Below are 6,000 nucleotides of genomic sequence, written 5' to 3'. Positions count from 1 at the left end.
AAACTGAGGTAAATATCTCATAACAGCAATATGAGAGGAATTATAAAGGAAGAAAAAGCTACAAATCTAGAAAATAATTTATTGATTTACATACCAGATTTCTGATCTCATGATGAAAGTCCTTGTGTCTAAAAACTGGGAGTGCCTATGTAGGGCATATTAATTTATTCACATATCTAAAGATATAAATTTTCACCATACGTGGTACGTGGTGGCAGGGATTGAGGGCTGTACTTTCATGCTGTATAATCTAACACCTCACTTGCTGTGTGTGCCCTGCTGTAAACAAATTTGCTGCTTCCTATCTTGAGGCCAGTTCATGTGGTTACACACACATGTATTTGTGAAAGAGCCTCGCACAGCACAAACTGATGCATATTTGCTCTGCAGAGAATAAAAGAAAAAGACAAGGAAAATTCGTACAGGAGTGATCTGCACTGTCTCAGACTGCAATACAGATACAATATTGGTGGTGAATTTCTATGGCAGGAATGTGGATAAGGATTAAATACTACTGCACAGAGATTCAAGGCTTTGGTAACCCAGACAGGGAAAAAATGGATAAATATGGCTGTCTTTATAATGAGCATTTTTTGTCAGAAATGTGCGCCCTCAACCTAGTGAGGTAGTTAAACAAAACCTTATAGGAAGGTATCAATGGGCTGCATTTCTCCCTATGCTCTTCAATAGACAGTAATGCAATGATTCAATCTCGGCACTGCAGTACATTTTCATTTTTTTTATGCAATGTTTTTGAAGCTTTTGTCCTGGCCTTTTTGCTTCTTCAGAATAAGGCTGATCCTTTACTATATAGAGATTTGTTGAATCTGATTATTTATAGCACAAAAATTATTAAGTTATGCAGTGTGAAATTAAAGCCACCCAAAAAAATTCAAATAAAACGCATCACTGGAACCCTCAAAATTAGACTTTTCAGGGATCACTTCCAAGGAAGGTCAATTTTTAGGCCTCACAACTTTGGTCATGCATGGCCATTTAAACTAAATTTACTAGTCATCTCACAACCACCAGAGTGTAAAAGCTAAGGCTGAAATCAATTGGAAACTATTGGCCAGGAATTATTTCACTTGCCATTAATTGAGGGAAAGTTAACACGTTTATCTATTCAACATATTCTATCAGCTTTTTATTCAAAAGGCTATCAAATAACATTCTTTACGCACAGAGAAATTCTTGTCATGTAAGAGGAGTGTTCTTTGTTTTACATATTTATCTACTTTATCTTCTCTACACACCAGCTAAATTAACTCCAGTGCCTAGCTCTTATCATGTTTGACAGTTCTTAAAAACATACCCATGAAACAAACCAAATCCAAATCCTGTAAGAGTCCATCCACTGTTCCTCAAACCAGAAACCAACAATATCCCAAAAGCAAAAAGCTTAAATTGGGATTGCATACACTGTTCTATATTCTACTTTAGAATTATCCAATGGTGGTACAGCTGCAGGACATACTAGCATAAGGCCAGTATCAACAGCAGTGCCTCTTTGGAGACAGTAGATAGAGCATGCTGTCCAATATACATAAAGCCACTTTGAACAACTCTCTGCAGGTATCAGTGTTGTACCTTCATTTTCCTGTCATACTCAGTTCTCCCCCACCAGACTCTCCTTCTTGATGAGTAACTCACCTCCTTTCTCACCATTCTGCTCCACTATTTGTTTCTGTGCATGGTCTGACCTGTAACCAAAGCCTAGACTCCTGGCTCCAAGAAGTATGGTTCAGTTTGCTGGTCCAAGAGGCATAAAAGGCCCTGCAAAAAAAAAAAAAAAGGAAGACTTGACTTTGTTCAGCAAAAGAAAAGATCCCCCTTTAATATTTTGCATCAGATCAGTGTCACACACTACAACTTATGATTTTAGTATACTTTTATTCCATCTATCTATATTTCCGGGTTTAGAAGCAGCTGCATCTCAGGTCACCACCACACAAAAGGAGTGATAAATAACCCATAATTATTTTGTTTTAACAAATTAAAATATAGTTTTAAACTTGGTGGCAGTTGGGGCTTACAGACTATGTGTGCGAGGGTCAAGGGGTCAGCACACCCCGGGATCGGAAAGCCCAGCACCGACTGCCCGCTTACCCCTCCGGGAGAAGCGGCCAGCGAGATCGGAGACCGGTGGGGTGGAGGGTTCGGCGGCTACCGTGTGCCCGCGACTCCGAGAACTGCGGCGGGGGAATGAGGAGACCAGAGGGGCAGAAGGAGTGGTGGCCACTGCCCGGTGGAAGCCCTAGGAGGCGGAGCATTCACCCACTCCTTACAGGTGGGAAGAAAAGCCGGCAGATTTAAAAACCGGCCCGGACTCCAGGAACGGCGGACCAGAAGTGCCATTGCGGGAGAAGACGGCCGGCTGGGATTCAACAGGAGGGAGGCTGTCTGGTTCACAACGGCCCCGAACATTCTGGGGCAGCGGTAAGGCCCCGGAAGGGGCAAGGCGACGGGGGCTCTAGCCCCGAGCAGCGGAGAGACTGTGCGGGGGGGGGGTCGGTGGACCTGACTTGACGGGCTAGAGTGAGAGCCCACGGACCCATTAAGGTGGTGGGTGAGACCCAGCCCATCCAGACTCAGAAGGTACCTCCGACAGGAGAGAGGAGGCCTCCCGGGTAGACGTAGGAAGAGCTCGGTGGCAGAGACTGGTAGGGGCTCAAACGGACTGATGGACCAGTGGCCACCAAAATCTGGTTCTCGCTAGGACATTCTTGAGGACTCTCCCCAGACGGGGAGGCTTCGGGGCTCACGGAGCTTGGACATAGGCTCACGCCCCTTTCAGTTGAAGAATTGTGGGCATGGAGAGACTGGGTATCAACTGACCCGGAGGCCTGGGCGAGGGTGTAGGGGAGGAAGGAGCCCTCAAGGACCACCCCTCTGGGGAGGACAGTACGGAGACTGGCAGTCTCGTTCTCAGCAGGGCGAATACCGGGGGGGAATTCACTGAACATATTTAATCATCAAAGTCGTGGAAGGCGGTCCCGGTGTACGCCGCTTGAAGACCAGCCCCTTTGCCAGTGGGACGGAAGGGCATTGAGGCGAGAGGAGACGGTCCCATAAGTGAAGACGTTCAAGCAGGGCTTTCACACTATGGATACATTTTAGCAGTGATGTTGAAGCATAAATGGCATGTTAATTTGTTGGAAATTACAGATTGCAAGAGGGAACAGTTTTCCCAGGCCTTTAGTATAGTTTCTTCTATCTATGACAAATAAATATTTCACTGCCTGGTGACAGATCAGCAAATCAGTGACTGAAGATGACTAATATGGAGGATGGCTAAGATGGAGGAGGGAAGGTGGGAGTTTGCTCTCCTCAGGAATCTTAAAGACAATACTGATCTTCTCTTATATGAAAGGTTCGCAAAATAATCAGGCAGGCAGAAATAGACAAAAATAAAAAGTCAAAAAATGTTAACAGGATGTTGTATTCAGATGCAAAACTTTGCTTACAACAGATGGACCTTTAATCTTCTCCACCTCTTGCCAGTGGAACAGCTGTATGTAGAACAAAACTACCAGCAGTACAGGCATACCTCGGAGATATTGCGGGTTCGGTTCCAGACCACCGCAATAAAGCCAATATCGCAATAAAGCGAGTCACACAAATTTTTTGGTTTCCCAGCGCATATAAAAGTTATGTTTACACTATACTGTAGCCTATTAAGTGTGCAATAGCATTATAAAAAACCAATGTACATACCTTAATTAAAAAATACTTTATTGCTAAAAAATGCTAACCGATGGAAAAATGGCGCCGATAGACTTGCTCAACGCAGGGTTGCCACAAACCTTCAATTTGTAAAAAACGCAATATCTGCAAAGTGCAATAAAGCAAAGCGCAATAAAACAAGGTATGCCAGTACTTAGAGACCTTTTGAAGTTCTCTGCACTTAATGCAGCCAGAAGTTATACAGTGGGATTTACACTTTGATGCTAATGCCAATGTGAATTTTTAGATTTGCTTGTGGTATAATGTTTGCCTTGCTATATAACACAGTCTTCAGTTCTTGTGTTTCCTCCCCAAATTAAACTGGCATCCATCTACCAGTTCATTTACTAGCATACTGGAGATGTCATTGCACAGAAGATGATTCTGGGTATGTCTCCATGTATCTTCAGCTTCACTGACACCAGAACAGAGATTCACCATAACTTTTGTGAGAGTCACTACCCAGCTAGCACCAGGCTGGAAGAAGACTTCCTGGAAGGCATCTCTTTTCAAGTGCTGTTCAGAGATGGAGCAAGCTGTATGGAATATGGAGGTGAAAAAACAACCAGGTGTATAGATATGCTTGGTGATTGCCTAGGAAGTAAGCAGGTAAAAGCACTGGAAAATTCAGCCATGGGGAACTGTGAAAAGGCACTGGAATTAAAGAGTTCTGTAACCCAGGTTTTAGTCTGTGTCCACACTAACAAGTGGAAAGCTTAGGGTCAACTTTAAAGCACAACCTGGGAGCTCTATATCCTATATCCCCAGCCAAGTGAAGAAGTCTTTGTTCAGTGTAGATATTATCCCAACTAAAAGATTTGTTTCTGTAGACTGCAGAGAGGTTTGAGCTAAAACATCTGTAATGTTAACTCTACAGTGAAGCCATAACCCTTGTGTGAGCTTGGGTTCTAGGTGATCTATCAGTCAGTCCCACAGCACTTGCTCTGCTCAGCCATCGTCATCTTTGACCAGCAGATAACACTAAATTGTACTACTAGTGTTAAGCATAGCTCTCTCGCTGCCCTAATATACACTTCCAGAGGATGACAAGTAAAATAACGGCTTTTAAGAAACACCAACAGACTTCAAAATTATAGTTATCAAAATTATCACAAGGGTTTAAAATTTTTTTAATGTGATTTTTAATAAATAGGTGCTGAGTCTATATTTACCTACTTCATTGGGGCCCTAGAGTGAAGCACTGCAGGGTTGGGTTTTTTTGCTAGTTTCTCTTTTCTAGGGAAGAACAGTGGCTCCCATGCAACTTTATCTCTCTGGTTATTCATACTCAAAATCTCTCACTCCGTCCATGAAGCCCACAGTTTATAATGTATATGTTGAAATATCAGTTATTGCATTTTTGACAGGAACTAACTTGCTGCAGTTGCTGGAGGAAACAATCAGGCAGATTCAAAGATCACTTCATGGCAGTTAAAAGTGGTTATTGCCCCAGTCTCATTGCTTCCCACCTTCATTCACATGACTTTTATGACCTCTCTATCTGAGCCTTTCAACACATTATTAAAATACCTAGAAACCATACTTGTTATTCATCTGATTTATCATAACCCCAAATTAAAAATTTTTCTTCTGCTGAATTCCTATTTAGCATTTTTAGTTCTCTATATTTTCAGTCTTCCTTTTGTTATTATCAACTTATCGAATGCAGCCTGTAAATACTTTGAAAAAAATGCAGCAGTTTTAGATTGATGTGCTGGAGCCATCACATTGTAAGGGAAAGAGCCATTCAGCACATACAAATTAAGTTGGAGCTAATATATTTTTCCTTCTCTACTGCTACTAATATCCAGCGTAGTTCAGACATCCCCACATGCATTATGCTGGTGGTACCACATCAGCTACAGAATCTGCAGGAGACTGAAGCTAGTCCCTTTTTAAATAATTAAAATAGTTATTCAGTTTTTCAATAACTAGAACATTTTATTTTGTAACTCAAATAAGGATATTAAAATTTGGTATAATTATGCACCGTAATTGGTCTGCTACAGAAGGTAATTAAAGAATTATTTAGCTCATGGACTGATTCAAACCTTATAGGGTAGAGTGGGGTATAATCTAGGGAAGATGCAACAAGGCGTGAATTCACCCCAAGGCATAGTGTATACATAGTGATTTCTTGCAGAGGCACCAAACTAAAAATTCAGGTAGAGCCCCAAAATAATTTTATCAGCTATCACTTTCATTGAATGGCAAACTACATCACATTCACCTCAAGTTGCAAGAGTTCACAATAATAGCTAACATGGAGTAGCT

Source organism: Crocodylus siamensis, chromosome 3 (assembly GCF_052110815.1).
Source record: "Crocodylus siamensis isolate JL-2025a chromosome 3, ASM5211081v1, whole genome shotgun sequence".
Classification (NCBI taxonomy): domain Eukaryota; kingdom Metazoa; phylum Chordata; order Crocodylia; family Crocodylidae; genus Crocodylus; species Crocodylus siamensis.
This window is presented reverse-complemented; position numbering follows the sequence as displayed.